This window comes from Trachypithecus francoisi, unplaced genomic scaffold, assembly GCF_009764315.1.
Source record: "Trachypithecus francoisi isolate TF-2019V2 unplaced genomic scaffold, Tfra_2.0 Lachesis_group2, whole genome shotgun sequence".
Lineage (NCBI taxonomy): Eukaryota > Metazoa > Chordata > Mammalia > Primates > Cercopithecidae > Trachypithecus > Trachypithecus francoisi.
In genome coordinates, this window is record NW_022681465.1 from 47,249,190 (window position 1) to 47,268,500 (window position 19,311).

Consider the following 19,311-nt stretch of genomic DNA (forward strand, 5'->3'; position numbering starts at 1 on the left):
CTTTCTCAACCTTCAGACACTAAACAAACAAGTATATGGAAGGAATAAAATGAAACATTTACTATAAAATATTATTTACACACTAATTTCCTTTTCAATATATTATTAAAAGCATTTTCATCACATTCTTAGAATTTCCATGATCTTCAGATGCCATTTGGGGATTTTTGCTGTTGTTTTGTTGTGGGATTGGCTTTAGCAGAATTTCACCTGCATAGGTTTACATGCATAGCTTATATCATCAGTATAATAGTGAACATATTACCATCAGAGGAAGACCAGAAGAAATGTCTTTATTGTACATTTTCCCAGATATTCCAGATATCAATGTTTATACTTTTGACGAGTGTTTTAATACAATACAATCTACCACAGAATGTTTCTGATTTATGTCAAAACCTCTGAAAATTAAGTGTGGTGAGCTATAAGAAGAACAAAGAAGGTCACCTTTTGAGAGAATGGATGAGGACTGCCTTCAGTTCTAAACACAGGATCACTTCATTAACAAGATGTGCCCCAGACAAGCATTTTCCAAATAAATATTTGTTGGGTACATAAACAATTAAACACTTTAATTTTACCTTTTTAATTAAATTATTTATAAAATAAATGCCCTTGCCTCCTTAAACATTGTTTTTAGAATGAAAATGTAATTATTTTGTCTTGTGTCATCACTGTGATTACCTGCTGCTGTATTATAACCATGTGTCCTGTCTGCCCTTTAAGTTGGGTGCTTTCTCTTTCAGTTCCAGGTTCTTAGTTAAGATGTTTCTACTGCTATGCTGTGCCTGTGTCTAATAACATTTCACATTCTTCCAATTTGTTCTGAAATAGAAAAAGAGATTTTTGTTAACAATTTATGCTAAATAATAATCAACACGACTGTGAATGAAAGGATGTATAATTACAATTAGGAGAAATAAGTTGAAGAGATCTATTGTACAGCATGGTGACTATAGTTAATGACAATAGATTACATTCTTTAAAAATGAAAAGATGGTGAATGTTAAGTGTTCTCAGTACAAAAATGATGTCTATGTGAGGTAACACATTTGTTAATTAGCTAGACTTAAGTATCCCACAGTGTATGTATACTTCAAAACATCATGTTGTGGGCTGGTCACAGTGGCTCATGCCTGTAATCCCATCACTTTGGGAGCCTGAGGTGGGTGGATCACAAGGTAAAGAGTTCAAGACCAGTCTGGGCAAGATGGTGAAACTCCGTCTCTACTAAAAATACAAAAATTAGCCAGACATGGTGGCAGGCATCTGTAATCCCAGCTACTTGGGAGGCTGAGGCAGAGAATTGCTTGAACCCAGGGGTCAGAGGTTGCAGTGAGCTGAGATCGCGCCACTGCACTCCAGCCTGGGCTACAGAGCAAGACTCCGTCTCAAAACAAACAAACACATCATGTTGTGCACAATAAACATGCAATAAAAATTTTAAAAATAATAAATTTTCTAGAAGTTTTATAAGAGCACTTTCTGCCAAAGAGTTTAAATTGTCAGTATTCAGTATTACCAGATCAATATTCAAGTAAGTAAAGAACTATTGTAATCTACAAGTTCTGACCACCTCTAGGCTACTTCAAAAAGTCAAGGAATACATATTGCAACTAAAATTCAAGTTAATTACCAAATAAATTTTCCCTTGAAAGGTTAAGTTTTGAAACTAATTTACATCCTAAGCTTCTCAGACCTTACCTCATATTTGAACACGATTTGACAGTTTACAAATAACTTTCACATAATGTACTATTCTATTTTACCTGTATAACATGAGCATGTTTGACTTTTTCAGGTAACAAGGAATTGAAACATATTCTGGTTACTTTAAATTACTGTAAGGCCTTACAGGAAAGTAAGGAAAACAAGCATCTGTAACACAAGCCTAATGGATATTAGAGATCATTCAGGGATGTGAAAATGGTTCAGAGAGCTAAGTCCTCACAGCCTGCTTCTCCTGTTGTCACTTCTGCAGAAGGGACACGTCTCTGCCTTTGCTATGGCTTCACCATTATTCTCACCCATTTCCTTATTTTAGTATATTCTTAGTAATATGAAAAGCTATCAAATAAAATTTTCTAAAATTTTTAAACATTTTGTTTTTAAAACATATTTTTAAACGTAATTAAAATACTGCAGTAAATAAAGTATCTTTAAACTAGAAAACTGTTATGAATATTTTCAGTACTGTATGAAAGATTAAATGGTGTATCCTTTAACCCAAAACAAAGATGTTACCTGACTATTCTTACCTCTCACATACACACACAAAATGATTCACAGGTGAAAGTATTGAGCCTTTGGGTGTGAAACATTTCTGGCAAACCATAGATAACTTTATCTATTCTCCTTAATGTTCCATGTATGATTGGTGTTCAATTAAAGATACATACATGAGATGATAAGACTTTTATTTGGTCTAGAGAAAGAGGAGTTGTTTAGTCATGGACCTCAACTCTTTTTTTTTTTTTTTTTTTTTTGAGACGGAGTCTCGCTCTGTCGCCCAGGCTGGAGTGCAGTGGCGCTATCTCTGCTCACTGCAAGCTCCGCCTCCCGGGTTCACGCCATTCTCCTGCCTCAGCCTCCTGAGTAGCTGGGACTACAGGCGCCCGCCACAGTGCCTGGCTAATTTTTTGTATTTTTAGTAGAGACGGGGTTTCACCATGGTCTCGATCTCCTGACCTTGTGATCCGCCCTTCTCGGCCTCCCAAAGTGCTGGGTTACAGGCGTGAGCCACCACGCCCGGCCGGACCTCAACTCTTAAAACAGAATGTCAGAGTGTCTAGTCTCCTTGCAGTCTTGACTGCAAACTGAGCACTCTCTTATTATTAAGTACTTTCACTTAGAAGAAGCCACTTTTCATAGAAGAGAGACTCAAAAAATCTCATCCATAAAACAAAAACAAAATGAAAGACAGGGACATAAAAGTCAGCAAGAAATACTGAACGTTCTTCGGGGGATGAGGAAATGTATAGCCTTCATTCTACCAGATTCCCAGACCAAGTCTACTTTTGTAAAGCAATAGTCTTGGTATCTTGAGAAAAGGAGCAACTCAAAAGGAAGTGTGGTGGAAATTTCCAAAACACAGAGAGTCTGTCTGGATAAAAACAGTGAAGACAGGCTTCTATATTTAATGACAGGGCCTGGGTTGCCTGTCTTCTGTGATCACTGGCTCTGTGTGGTACACTTTGGTAAGTTTATGATGGTGTAATCCCCCGATGAATGAAGCACTCCCTTCCCTTCGGTGCTGTTTATTCTTAGCTTATGCACACAAAGAGCAAAAAAAGTTGTCAACAACGTATCCAGTTTATACACTGAACACACTACTAACAGCCAGCTGACTCAAGTGAACCAAGCAGTTCTTGTATCCTGAACGTCCTTCCTTCATTAATTCACACACACAAATATTTGCTCTGCACCTACTATGTGCCAGGCACAACAACAGAAGAGGTTAGTTGGGGAAAAGTGTAGAACAGGAACATGGCAGTGGTAGAGAGGAGAGGAAAGAGGAAAAAATAGTTTCTGTTTGTGTTAATAAAGGGGGAGATTGTTTTCCTGACATCCTGTAAAAATCTGTGACTCTCAGTCATATTTAAAAAGTGTTCATTTCTGATTTGAACCATAATATGCAGGGAGATGTTCCTGTGTTGATTCGCCCTTTATGACTGCTCCTGAAATTCTCATAGGAGGTGCAAAATACATCTATTCTAGTTCCCTAAAACAATCCAAACCTTAAGCATACGCAACTCCATATCCTTCAAACGCAGAGAAGAATGAAGACAATAAAATGACTTATTGTTTAAAAATTAGACATTTGATAATTATAAAAATCTCTTATGTGTCCATTTTACAATTGGAAAATAAACATATTAGAGTAAATACGATAATAGCACCTAAATTCTAATACCTTTGATATAATAGTTGGAGAGAATAATTGGAGGAGAATGGAAGAAAAGAAATTTTAGCTGGAATTTGGAGTTGTGGATCATTCTATATCTTTAAAAATGAAGTTCTGCCCTTAGGGAAAAAAAATTAAGTGGTTCTGGCCTATAGCAGGCTGTTTCAATACCATTCTGTGCATTGGGACAACAGAAACAGCACTTGTTCAGAAAATGTTTCAAGTCATGATTTCTAGAAGTCACCTCACTTATCACTATGTCAGAATATTTTTCTTCAGTCCATTAGAAGCAGACTCTGCCTTTATGCTGCTTTCAAGGATTCCAAAGGTTCACTCACAATGCCAGAGTACAATAAAATTCAGCGTAATGTGAACCACTCGATGATATTGCCTTTCCTTATTGCCTTTCAGTTACACCATTCTAAATGCAATAAAGAAGAAGTTGTGCTGTGTGGAACAGACAGAGAAATGAGTATCATTCCCTGAGTTGAAAAGTCATGGGTTGTAATACACTATGAGCTTAAAGGAGAATTTCTCATATCGATGGTTGGTTATGCGTGTTTGAACATCCGAGTAACCTAAAAAGCAAATAAGATTGCCTATTTCAAATCACGATGGTTTTTATTTGGCATGCATTCCACGGTAGGCAGTAAAGCAGTGCCCCCACCAGCTGCAAATGTATCTATGTGTTCTTCTGGAGAGCAAACCCAAACAGCACTGGGGTCATAGGAAAGGAGAGCTACTGGCCACTCGCTCTGCGGAGCAGCCCTGGGAAAGTGAGGTGATTCTTTCCACATTGTGGCTTGACTCTCAACAACAGGTTGGAACTATTCGGGAGACTGTAAACCCAGCAATGTCTTTCAGTGCTGCCAGTGGGGCCCCAAGTGATCTTGGGCAGTTTGCATAGAACCCTGACACAATCTGACCTATCTCTGTATGCATTAGCCTGAGGCAAGTTGCTTGACAGGAAGGCAGGCGCACAGGATGCAGCCTAGTTTTCTGTGTCTTCTGTGGACTCTCAAGCAAAGCAGGAGCTTGAGGATAGCAGTGCTGATCTTTGTAGGTGATATTAGGTGCATTCCAAACATAAAAGCCATATTTAAAGCACTCAGACCATACAATGGTTATTTTACATATGGTCATCTGTTTATTTGAAGATGAAAAGAGGCATTGCTGGACAACTCTGGCTATAAATACCAGTAACCCCAGGCATTATTTTAAGTGTTTCCTTTACCTTCAAAGAAAAAAAAAAAGCAAAGCAAAAAAATAAAATAAAATAAAATAAAAATAAAGCAACTCAAAGTGACATTTTAGGGGTAATTACACTCATATTTTGAAGTAACTTATCTTAAGAATATGAATGATTCTTGTCTAGCTCACATCTTGTGTAGTTTTGTGTAGAATTCCCACTAACAATCCCTTTGCCCTGTACTTAAAATAAACCCATCTATTCCTTCTCCCAGAAGGAAAATAACAAAATTCTCAATGGTTGCAGTGAAATTATCCCCTGTGATATGAGTGAGTCATCTCAGCCACTGCAGGCAAAAGCTCACTTCTGTGAAAACTTGTTCCTTGTCTTCTTTCTAGGGAACCTGCATTACTGCCATCAGACTGGAAAACACGCAGCTTTATTTCACGTTATGCACCAGACACTCTGAAGAAGTTTTCTTTAAAGTTAATGCTTGCACATAACTGACTTTCACCATAGTTAAAGCACAGAAAGGAGTTTGTCTTAAAAACATTCTTAATTTCAGTTAAGAGTTTTAATATGTGGCTCAATGGGCATTTCTCGTGACTGCTTTTTCCTACAAAACTATTAACTCTTTAAAATAGCAAGCCTGATTCTGTGCACTTATTCAAAGCATACATATTATTAAAAAAATGCATCCATATTTTCTCATATCTTTCACAGTTTAATATTTAAGAAGTCATACTGACTACTCCAACTTTACAGGTATTTAGTAAATGTTCATTTGTTGAAGAATCATTGTGAAGATTTTATTAATTAGAATTTACCAGTCTTACCAGTAATTTTAAGCAATACGTTCATTTGTTAACACTTTATTTTTCTTTTTCATTCTACTCGTTTACATTTTTAAGAGATGCAAGTTCCATAATTTCTATGTATGAGGTACCTATTTGGTGGATTGATTCCTTAAACTATATCCTTTTTATTTAAATCAATAAAATGGTATAACAGAGTACTTATTATTTATGACACATTTTACTTCATGCCAATGAAATGAATAATTTTTTATAAAGTTAATTCATTTTTGCAGAATTTTTCCCAAAGAAATCATCTTAAATACTGATTTTTCATTTTTCTGAATGTATATTAGATGTCACACATGCATTAGAGAAATTCTGAGTTACTCTGACTTGAAAAAAGTACCTACCAATATTAATGGAGTTCTTTAAAATTAAGAATCTCACATCTTCCCAGTTCGAGACAGTGTATTTTCTGACACAGGTTTTCAGAAACACAATAGGAAACATTAGCGAGTGTATTACCCACCCCTCTTAAAGGTGTCAGTGCCTGTAAAAATCTAGAAATACAATAAAAAGAAAGCCAAGAAAACCTAGGTACAATGCCGTATGCTCAGCTAAAAAAATTAAATCTTAGACTCGTGCCAAAAAAAATTACCAAATGGTTATCTTGGTGGGATCAGCTCCCCCTATAAAGATTGCAACCAAACTGATGACCTCAGAGACAGAAGCCATCCCTTTGGCATCACTGCTCAAATGAGAAATAGAACTAAACATCCTGAGACTTGTTTTAAACAAAAAACAATACAAAATAAAGAATCAGAGGAACTGAAAGAAACTTTTGAGCTCATTGGTGATAAAATCACCTATTTTCATCGAATAAAATAAGAGCTGGAGAAATCATAACATTTAGGTATTATTGAGGTATTTTCACTGAAGACTACAAGCTCTCAAGGCTCCAAAGAGCAAATAGAATAATTTTAAACAATTGACAAATAATGAAAATAATGTTTAATTCTCAAAGGGCCTTAAACTGATCCTCAGTGATGGCCATATAGTCAGCATAGTTGTGACAGCGCTGGCAGTGGAAATTACGGGATCTTGGAGATGATGTTTGCCACCAAGATGAATGGCAGAGAATTGTTAGAGTTACCCAATTCACTGAGACGGGGGAGAGAGATGGTGGGAAGTAAGCCTTTCCTTGTGAACCTACACATCGTACTTATGAAGCCATGTGTTGTAATTTTATCTAAGCAAGTAGGAATGCACATAAAAGTGCCTGAATTGTACCATAAGAGCTTGATCTAAAACACAAGCATGGAATAGAGTAATAAATTATCACAAAGTGGAAAGTGGTAACACTAGTAGTTCAAAATTCATGTCAGGAAAGCAATGCTATACACACTAAAGCCCCAGGAGCCCCAGACATACTCTTATCTTGGATAGCAGAGCAGTACAGAGGCACAGGCTCAACCCTGAAGAACTTTGTCTGTGGAAGGTAATGACAACCAGTGACACAAGTAAAGAAAGTCACAATATGGCATTTTAGAGGAGAATCATTCATTGGATAAGGGAGATTGTCTCCATTGCAGTTCATGGTCTATAGGACAATACTTCTGTGAAAATTCTACAGTTTTTGTGGTAATCTTTGCTGTTCCTCAAACTTCCAAAGCCATTGTCGGTCTGGGAATTTCTTTGGAGATTTCCAATGAGCCAGCTACGAAATCCAGAGTTTCTAAAAGTTATCACCTCAAATTTCCAGTCAGGTTGTCAGAATTTGTCAGCAGTGGAAGATGCCAGATAGGAATGACTGTGCCCTGAGACCTGGCACATCCAGTGGCCTGGCAGGGCAGGTATTGGAGGTGTCTGCATTGCAGGTGAAGACTGGGCTTGTCTGGCAGCTCCACGGGGAACTATTGAGAGCTCCAGGGATTCAGAAGCAGGAGTTTTTATATATATGTATAATGTGTGTGTGTGTGTGTGTGTGTGCAGGGAGATATTAGTGATGTACACAGATGCTCAATTCATATTTTTACCCTGTGCTTGGATCTTCATGTATGCTCACCTCTAAAGGCCACACTAAGAGTCTGAGAAATGGGATGGTATGTATTTAACAGAACAAGTTCCAGGAAAAGAATCTTGAGAGAAGAGAGACAAATGGGTCTCTCTTCAGATAAATGGTCTAATGGGGTAGAGAAAGAGGCAAGAAATGCCTGAAAGAATTGGCCCTTAATTTGGAGGTAAGGCCATAAGGTCAGACGAGGTAGAACGATACTGAAATAATCCCACGATCTAAGCCTTTTGATCTATTTTTTAATAGTATTTTCTTGGACTTTCTAAAATTATATTATCAGCTATCATGTCTTGTTTCTTTCATTTGCCTGAATCTGTAATCCGTGATTGCAAATTTGAGTAATTCACCCCTTTAATTTTCTAAAAACATGGAAACAAACAAACAAAAGCCTGTTACAACTACATGTAGAATAAGAATAGGCTCTGTCTGGGTAGAAGAATGAAGGGCTCTTTTACCATTATTGATATTGTGAACTATTTTTCCTTTGCATTTTTAGGCTCTTCTCATTATTTCTTGATTCCTAGCTATAGTGTCATGTTTGAAACTGACCACTTGTTATATGAGGTATTAGTATTTTAGGCTTTGTTGTTAATTTTCTCTACCAACTTGAGTTCTGAATTGCATGGAATACTTTTAAATAAAATGGTGGGCATATGGTTCTGCTACCTCTTTATAAGTTGCAGTGTACCCAAATTAGCTTTTCTATATTAAGTGTGATGCTAAAAGCAATTATTCTAGACCCACAGACTAAACTGCACATGAAGATAAATACATCATTTAAGGTAAATGAACCTTGTAAGGGCTCTTGAATGTCGATGATATGCATGAAGAGCATTTCATTTGTAGATAGATTTCTCAACATGCCCAATACAAGAGATTCTGATGACAGGTGGACTCTCCATAATAACTGAAGCGGGGGCACAGATATTCTACAAAGTTACATCTCCTTTAACAAACATTTACATAGCACCCTATCACAAACCAGGCACCATGCAAGGTCCAAGGAATACACAAATGGATTCGATATAATCCCTACACTCAAAAGGCTCACAGCTTAGCTTGGGAGATAAGCATATCTTTAAGTACTACACGGTGTAACACAGTATGCATAAATGCCAAAAACAGGAATAAAGTGAAAGACCTACTAATGTCCTTGGATGTTCAGGGGATATTTCACCAAAGATATGCCATTTGAACCCTATCTTGAAAGATTTAATACATGTTCCTAAGGCAGATAAAACTGAGATGATTTTCTGATGGAAGACATTCCAGCTATGGTCATAACATGATTTGTATGTGGTAATTCATAGCTTGGTACAGCTATGAAGAAATAGTGTGGAAGAGTCTGAAAAGTAGGCAGTGCAAGAAGTCTTTATGTGCCACATTGAGAAATCTAGACTTAATCTTGTAGGTGACATCAGGCCATCGTAGCTTCTTAATCATAACTGATAACCTTGTCAAAAGAATGAAATATTCAATTTTTTAATCTTCTGTTGTGCTTAGTTACTTTCTACCTGCACTTCTTGTATAAGTCCTTACACATTACCATTTCCCAGTAATGCAGTCACAGCAGAAGGGCCCTGAACTTCTTCTAGAAGATTCGGTCACTGGAGAGAAAGACTCTCCTGTCCACAGGAGATTATTTATTTTAAACCTGATTTAATTGCCATACCCCAGCTAGTACTTTGCAGCATAGCCAAATGAAATAGAAAACAACCAACCAGTAAAATATTTCCCAACTCTAGAAATATTCAGTAAAAGAGATTTCACCTTGCACATCCCGGGAATATACAATAAAACTTTCATGTAAGTATTTATTGTATGATTGATAGCATCACTTTTGTCTCAGGAAATTCTCAGTATCATGAGAAAGTTCAAAAGCAAGTGAGAAGCCATCACACTCTCCAGTAAATCCAGTCACCTCGCAAATTGGAGTTTTATGGTTTTGCGGAATAATAAGATAAAGAGAAGTACACTTATTTGAGCTATTAGGTTGGTGCAAATGTATTTGCAGTTTTTTTTACCATGGAAAGTAATGGCAAAAATAGCAATTATGTTTGTACCAAACTAATAGTTCCATAATATATTTCTGATATTTCCTGGGAGTCCACGAGGAACAATTTATCCTTACTTCTTGAAAACTATTGTGTCAGGAGGTAAACTCAAGATGTTTATTAAAAAACATGATTATTGGGTATACTCAAGAAAAGAAATTTCTTTTTAAACTATATACCCAAATAGTGGTTTTATTTTCCCCACACTGTTTGCCTTTGTCTATCAATTGATTAAACCAAAGCCTTGGGGAAGATACTGGTAGTGAGAAGATCTGAGCTCTGGACAGATTACACACTTTTGGAATTAAACCCAAAATTAAAATTTAAAATAGGGCTAAGACCAGAACTTCACCAGTGTCATAAATTGTACATTATTGTCTTATTTTCAGTCTATAAGCTGTTATCAAGAGCAAAATGTCATTATCAATATAACTCTAAGGAAAGTTTACAAAATAAAAATTTGTGAAAATGAAAACTGGCAGCTGGAAAACAAAGCATATCCATGTTTTTCCTATCTGCATACTCTTATCTATTGATATACATTTTGCTTTTCTGTAATTACTCTCTTTTTTTATAAACCACTCATTTTTTTTTTAATCAGTTGCTTAATCAGAGGGTCTAAACACTCTATGGGAAATTTCTCCTTTCTTCTCTCTTGACTATGTAAAAATAAAGAAGCAAGCTGTGGCAAATGTTTCACAAGAATTTTTGTTTCCTAAAATGTTAATGGAACAATGGAAATAAGACAGGAGTTAAAGGCTATCACAATTACATAGATTTTCATTTTTTTCCACCAGCAACTTTTTGCTAACTTTTCAAATTATGCATTGTTACCTTGACCCATTTTTTAGATGCCTCAATGGATCTGAAAGGCAGTAATTTGAGACTTAAAATTTGAACTTTCAATTGCCGTATTTTTAGTACAACCTAAAGGTGTTCACAGGAAAATGTGAGCCTAGATTAGACAATAAAGAGTTGTTTTATAAAAGCAATCAGCTTTTCTAGTTCAACTCTCTTTTCATCCTGAAATTTTCCTAAAAGAATTTTTTATCTAATACTTTAAGATAATTACTTGCTCATGGCCATTGGGTTAAATTTTTTATTAGTAGGTTTTCAAATTGTGTTCTTCTGCTAGTTACAAAAATGAAAATATTTTAAAATTACATATGCCAAATTAACTTTACAGTACAAATGTATACTTTTAAAATTATAATTTACAGCACAAAGGTTTCTGACACCTTACATGGCATTCCAATTCCTACAAGAAATTGTTGAGATTCAGGAATCACGAACCATGCCTAAGTTCTTGGAAACTATGTGTCTGCTATGGTGGCTGTTGGCTCCTGTGTATGGAAAAAAGTGCCACAGAGAATTTCAACCAACTTGAAGCAACTGTTCCAAAGAATGTGGCTTAAGATTTTCAAAGACAAGTCAGACACTTAATGCATGCAGCTGTACTAGAAGGTGACCAAGAGTAAGAATAGATGAATCAAATAACAAATGCATTACCACGAGGCTGGTTTGAATTGCCAGAACTAACTTTTGTATTTTTACCTGAGGAGCATCATATTTCAAAAGAAACAATTAAAAACTGATATAGACAGAGGACAAATTTCTAAAATGAAAAATGGTCATTAAGATGGTAAATAAACTGATGTCCAATTAAAAAAGGAATCCGAGGTTATCAAAAGTTACCTTGACTATAGGAAATACCTAAATCTTGTATGTTCTTTTGAGGATAGCACATACGAAAATTTTAAATCACACTGAAATTTAACTACAAAATTCTTCCAGAATAAATTAGCTTCCAAAAATCAAACATTTTTCAAAGAGCCTATAAAAAAAAAGATAAGTGTGAAGTGTAGGCCTTCTGTGGAATCATCAAAATCTCTTAGCTCTTTATTCTTTTTTCTAAAAAGTTTCTCTGCTGAAATATAATTTAGAGAACATGCAGAAAATAAATTTAGGATAGTCCAAACAAGTATGATGCCTGAAGCTCCAATAACAATTTAGAGACTATAAATGTTATTAAATTTCAACCTATCTTTTCTTGGTGAATGCAATTCATTATTTCCTAAGGAAATCAGTCTTGACCAATACCATTGTGAATTACTTATATAATTAAATATGCCACTTCTATAGAAAACTTTAGGTCAGCAGCAGATGTTGGTAAATTCCTACAGAAATGCATGCCCAGAGAATGTTTTTTTTTTTTTTTAAATGGCAGAAATCTGCTAGCTATTCCTGCCTTATCTGCAACAGCTGAGCAATCTTTCAGTGCCACGCGGAGACGGAAAACTTGGCTCAGATATAGCGTGGACAAGCTTGCCTTAATCACATTGCTCTTTTACATGTGCACAAGGACATCAACATTGACAGTACAGAGTAAAGCAGCCATTTGCTGAAAACAACTGTCAACGTTGTCAAGTTTTTGGAACCTCTTATAATGTGATTTGTATGACAAATCTTGTGGCATTTTGTTTGTCAGCAACAGTAGTGAATTTCCATGTATCTGGGAAGGCAGGAGAAGTGTTCAGAAGTGAATTGGGATTCTTTACACAGACTGTATTAAAGGAAAACAGTGATTAATTTTAAAATGACAGATTTCAAATAGATCTAGAATTTTCAAAGTGGAATTTCATTTCAGATATCACATAAATATGTTTTTCTCCTTGGGCTCAAACCTTGAAGAATTGCTAGAGTCGTTCAATTTTCCTTTGTTGCTCTCTAAGTTTTGAAAACTGTTGTAAAAATATTAATATTTTCAGAGACTCGGATCTGTAGCAGTAATTAGTAGAGGGTGTTCTAAGTGACAGCAGTAGGTTCATTTCTTTCTTTAAGAACTAGATGCTCATTGGCCATAAAGCTCACGAAATCAGTTGTAGTCACTTATAACTAACCTAGTGCACACCAGTGTTATTCAACAATGTATCTATTAAAAGACCATTATAGAGATCTCATGGTTCATTACTTTTCAACACTATTCGTGCTTATCCTTACTTCGTGCTGTGTTTTTCATATAGCTACTCCTTAATGTGTTTCATTCATGTGTCCTCAGCCAAGGTCCTCCTTCATGTGGGTGGGTGGGATTAGCTTGGATGTGCTTACATAACGGACCATGAATGCCTCCTCCTTGCACATGCCAAAATGCCCATAGATGCCTGACACCAGTATCCTAGCCCAGCCAAGAAAGTCTCAAGTTCTTCACATCTACACTAATTATGGTTCCTTTAAAAGAGATCCTTCAAAGTCTAAGAGAGAATCTTTCTTTTTTATGCTTCCTTCCAAGTAAATATGGTTCAAGAATCCCAGAAAAGGTATTCTCTCCTGTTAGGATCCTTTTCCCCTCTCATCAAAGCTATGCTCAACATCATGTTTAGGACCACCCTTACAAATATTAGATACTAAAAGATTTTTTTTATGGAATGGAATTTTTTAAATGATAGATAAAACTGAGAAACACTCTAACTGAAGGATTAATGTTTTGCTTCAAACACAATAATAACTAGTTCTCCCTCCTTTCTTTCTTCCCTTTATTTTTCTGGAAAAATACTGAATGAGGTGCCTATAGTAGCAATAGAAGTGTGATGCAAGCTACATTAGTAATTTCAATTTTTCTGGTAGCCATATTAAAAAGTAAATAGAAGCCAGGCACGGTGGCTGACACCTGTAATCCCAGCACTTTGGGAGGCCGAGGTGGGCAAATCACCAGAGGTAAGGAGTTTGAGACCAGCCTGGCTAACATGGTGAAACCCCGTTTCTACTAAAAATACAAAAAATCAGCCGGGAGTGGTGGCCCACGCCTGTAATCCTGGCTACTTGGGAGGCTGAGGCAGGAGAATTGCTTGAACCCAGGAGGCGGAGGTTGCAGTGAGCCGAGATCACACCATTGCACTCCAGCTTCAGTAACAAGAGTGAAACTCCATCTCAGAAAAAAAAAGGAAATATAAACAGATGAAACTGATTTCAATAATACTTAACCCAATATATCCACAGTATAATGTAATCAGTATAAAAACTAGTTACGAGATATTTTACATTCCTTTTTCCTTGCACTAAATATTTGAAATCTGGTGCATATCTTACACTTACAGCGCATCTCAGAACTAGGCACATTTCAAGTGCTCAATAGCACCATGGGGCTAGTGGCTACCATATTGGACAGCAGAGTTCTAGAGACCTCAGTTCTCATACTACTCGGTCCACTAGGTTATGTGACTTTAACTAAGTCTCTTTTTTACTGAGTCTTATTTTCCCCATCTATGAAAAAGACTTTAATAATTCCTGTCCTAGTTTATCTTTGAGTAATTTGTGAAGAGCACATAGAAAACTACAGTTAAAAGTAGTTTAAAAATTAGTAAGTTTTCTGCAGTTTTTAATTTTTGTTGCTATTTCCTCTTTCCCAGAGTTTCCTTTCCTCACTTTCCCTTAAAAAAATCCTCTGACTGCTATTTAAAATCATACATGGTAAGGTGTGCTGTGTTTTATGGTTTAAAAATCTACTATTAAATGCTTCCAGTGCCAAATTTTTGCTCCTCTCGATAGAAACTTGCCTTCATAAAACCCTAAGCTTAAGATAATATCAATAGCCTGCCTTTTCTGTGATGGTCACTATTTCTAAAAGATGCTCATATTCTATAGTTTTGTTCTCTCATCTTCCAGTTGTGCTTTGATAATTCTAGACTAGAGCTTAGCTGTGTGTCAAAGATATGTAGACCTCTCTGTACCTACATTTATTTTAAATATCCAGCGTATTTCCTACTTATAAAAATACTAAGAATGGAAAACTATGTACAGTCATGAGCCACATAATAACGGTGGTCTCCTAAGATTATAATGGAGCTGAAAACTCTTATCACCTAGTGAGGTCGTAGCCGTCATAATGTTAGCACAACACATCACTCACGTGTTTGTGGTGATGTTGGTGTAAACACACCTACTGCGCTGCCAGTCACATAAAAGTCTAGCACATACAATTATGTACAGTACATAATACTTGATAACGATAATGAATATGTTACTGGTTTACATATTTACGATACTATACTTTTACTGCTATTTTAGCGTGCACCCTTTCTATTTATATATAAAAAAGAAGTTAACTATAAAACAGCCTCTGACAGGTTCATCAGGAGGTATTCCAAAAGGCGGCACTGTTATCGTAGGAGATGACAGCTCTGTACGTGTTACTGCCCCTGAAGACCTTCCAGTGGGACAGATGTGCAGGTGAAAGACAGTGATATTGATGATCCTGACCGTGTGTTAGCCTAGGCTAATGTGAGTGTTTGTGTCTTAGTTTTTAATAGAAGAATTTTAAAAGTAAAAATAAAAATTTTAATAGACAAAAGTAGAGAATAAGGATATAAAGAAAAATATTTTGCATAGCTGTACAATGTGCTTATTTTAAGCTAAGTCTATCATAAGGGTAAAAAATTAAAAAATAAAAAGTTTATAAGGTAAAAAACTTATTGTATGCTAAGGTTAATTCATTATTAAGAGAAGAAAAATATTTGCTATAAATGTAGAGTAGCCTAAGTTTACAGTGTTTCTAAAGTCTACAGTAGTGTACAGTAACGACCTAGATATTCACATTAACTCACCACTCGCTCACTGACTCACCCAGAGCAACTTCCAGTCCTGCAAGCTCTGTTCATGGTTAAGTGCCCTGCACATTATAGTGGAAGCACAGCTTCCATTATAATTAAATTCTAATTGTTTCTAAAGTTTAGGAAGGATAAAATGGTTACTCTCCACAGTGACAAAAGGAAGCCAAGAAAATAAAGTGCACATTTGTATGAACTGTGAGGAAATAATGTACCATTTAAAAAAATTTTTATACTGTATTTTTACTGTGTCTTTTCTACGTTTCGATACACAATTATTTACCATTATGTTCCAATTACCTACAGTACTCAGTACAGTCACATGCTGTACAGGGTTACAGCCTAGGAGCAACAGGCATACAGCCTAGGTGTGTAGTAGGCTATACCATCAAGGGGTGTGGAAGTCCACTTTATGATTTTGCACAGCATCAAAATACCTAATAATGCATTTCTCTGAATGTGACCCTATTGTTAAGTGGCAAATGACTGTATAATGGTTGAACTTTCAATCAGTATATTTTCAGTACAACTTAAAGGTATTGACAGGGAAACGGATCTAAATTAGAAAATAGTTTTATGAACACAACTACCTTTTCTAGTTCAAGCCTCTTTTCATTCTTAGTTTTTTTCTGAAAGAACTTTTTAGCTAGTATTTTTAGTTAATCACTAGCTCATGAGTAGGAAACCCTGCCTCATGCACTCATTGTCCTATTTCTTTAATTTCTGAAAACTTCCTTGACATATAATAATTCTTACTGGCTTTTCTCCTCCTGATCATTTTAAACTCATTGCCATTCCTTTCCTCCTTTTCTCTTCTCCCCTCCGACAGTCTCTCTGTCACTGTCTCTCTCTTCTCTCTGCCTTCTCAATCTCTTCATCAACTGTGTTCTCAACAGTCACCACACTGCTTTTCTTTTTTGATCTTTTCTTGTGTATTCAGCTTATATTCAGTATCTGGCAGGCTGGTAAGTTGGCTGCATCAAAGGAGCTTTGAACTTTTGCTTGTTTGTTTACCAATAACTGTCTTATACCCTATAAGTATGTAAATAAAAATATATTATAAACTTAACACATAAAATAGATTGTTATTTTAAAATCTTATAAATTAATCTAGCAGCATCTAGAGTACTACCACTGGACTCCCAAATCATCTACTATCCCAGCAAAACAGCAATCTATCTGAACAGTGATCTAAACGTTGTGGGTTTTGTTTTTTTTTTTAATGCTCTTGAATACGATCTTAATCACCATTTCCAGTGGTGTGTCTACATACCAGCTGCAGCCCTGCTGATTAGAGCATCAATACCAATTGATTTTCTAGCACATACTTGCAATGTCTATTGTATCTCATTGCATACAATTGGTATTTAGCTAAAGATAAGGGGGAAAAAAAAGATTTCGTGTACAGAACACATGGGTCCCAGAGAGTTTCATAATTCCCAGGAGAATATAAGAATCAGGTACTCAATGTCAGACTAAATGGTTTCTTACAGTTAATGTGTTTGGTGACCACAGCCTCAAATAATTCTCTTGCCCAGAGCCAGGGTTACTCAGCTGTATAATAACCTCTAAAGTCTCTCCTTTGAAAAAGACTCAGGATTCATGACTTTAATTTTGCCACTGATAATATGAAAAGTATACTCCAAATAGTACTGAGCAAGCATTCACTCTCAGCTTCCACTGTAATGAAATTCTAATTGTTTCTAAAGTTTAGGAAGGATAAAATGGTTAATCTCCATGATGACAAAAGGAAGCCAGGAAAATAAAGTGACACACTTGAATGAACTGTGAGGAAATAAAGTGCACAACATGCGATAATGCCATGACTCCGTGTTATTGCGCATTTCTGGGCTGAAAAGATATGGCTTGATGGGTAATTTGTCATGCTGTGCAATAGAGAATAACAGTAAAGAGACTTCAGACAGAAGAAAATTACACAAATAGTAGGGTGGAAAGGTATAATTGAAGATGGCAAAAGATTGAAAGAAAGACATTTAAAATTACTGTACTGACCTACTAAATGCACTTGGGCGTGGAATCCTGGCCTCACAAGAAGAGGCATTAAATGACTGCGGGCTGTGACACTACTGCAGAGTAATGCCAATCTCCTGAGCGTTCGGAGAAGAAAAACACAATGCACAGCCTGACAGAACAGCCTCAACTTGCTTTCTTAATGAGAGGAGCATAGGATGCTGGTGAACTTAGATAGATAAAGTTTCCTAAACTAATTCATTTGCTTACATTACGAATATATTTAATTTATTAAAAATATTTTGGGAGCTTAACTAATTCCTTAATTTTCTGAAGTCAATAAATCTGCACGTTATAAAACTGCAAAACAAATGGAATATCTTTTCAAATGGATTCACACCAAAGGAATATGCTTTTCACATCCGGTTAAGTTCTTCAGGATTGAAGAGTCTGAGAGATCAGTATGACATTGTGCAAAGCACATTCATAACTCTGAGAAGCAGAAGACACAAGCGGTATCCCCACATCTTCTGCAGTCTCATTAATCATGTACAGCTCTGGGCAAGTCCCTAATCCTCATGAAGCTCAAGTTCCCTTCTTTGTATAAGGAGAAACATGGACCAGATATTTTCTAAAGATCTTTTCCAGTCCGTAATTCTATTTCAAACAGCAGAAGCTCAAAAAAACCTTCTCCATAAATATTATTTCCATTTCCTTTCCAGAGATGTCCCAACCACGCATACTTTATAATGACTGAGGGCACTCATCTACTTTGTTCCCTTAAATTAAAGAAATATGCCTCCTACCTATCATGTAAGATAACTGCATGATAAACATAAAATTCTTTGAGATGTCAGTTATTTATAAAGATTTTTCCATTTCTAACATATAATGCACAATCACAACTTATCTTTAAACATTTAATTCTTAATGACAACAAAGAACTTATAGGAATATGACATTTCTTTATATAAAGGAAAATGCTATCCTTGATGACTATACTACATAAAAAATGAAGTGGGAGCATTTTTGCAATTCTTATTATAGCTATCATGACTCTATTGCCCCATCATTTCTTCCACAAAGCAGAAATCTTAGGTTATAATCTGTGTAATCTACCATAAATTGCTCAAAAAAAAAGTTTTCCAATGGGAAGTATCTTCTGTGTATTACTGGTAAGGTACAAAATGGAAAATAATATATTATTAATAAATGAAAGAGTGATTTCCACTTTTAAAAATAATTTTTAACTCGAGGAAAGTTAAGTGAGCTAAAAATAAAGTATTGATCAATATAACTATTCTGTCTAGATGACATTGTAAGAAATACATTAAATTAAGCTTCAAACTTGTAAGGGTAAAAAAATTTCGAAAGTTTAGAAAGACTGCTTAACATGGACTTGTGACATACTATGGGGAAATATTTAGATATGCCTTAGAGATTTTTTAAGGCCCAATAGGCAACCATGCTGTACTTAAACAAAAATCAGCACTTAAAATAAAAAACGGTACTTAAAATCACAAAAGGTACAAAAGGTGCTTAAAATCACAAATAGAATTCTGTACTTAAAATCACAAATAGAATTCTGACTGAATTTCATCATGAGACATCATTATACTTTCGCTCTTATATTCTTTTTCTTCAAGTTAAACATTTTAGACTTTCAATATTTATTATGTTTTATATTTGCAAATTACAATACTGATGATAATGAGCAGC

At 35.7% G+C, this 19,311-nt stretch overlaps 1 long non-coding RNA gene across 1 annotated transcript in view; it reads right to left on the reverse strand.

Moving 5' to 3' along the window:
• Positions 1-274: 274 nt before the first annotated feature.
• The window catches only part of LOC117064934, a 36,932-nt gene continuing 17,895 nt past the window's right edge, over positions 275-19,311 (reverse strand). The window contains exon 4 of the long non-coding RNA XR_004429751.1: positions 275-825. This is a non-coding gene — a long non-coding RNA (uncharacterized LOC117064934). The remainder of the gene's footprint in view (positions 826-19,311) is intronic.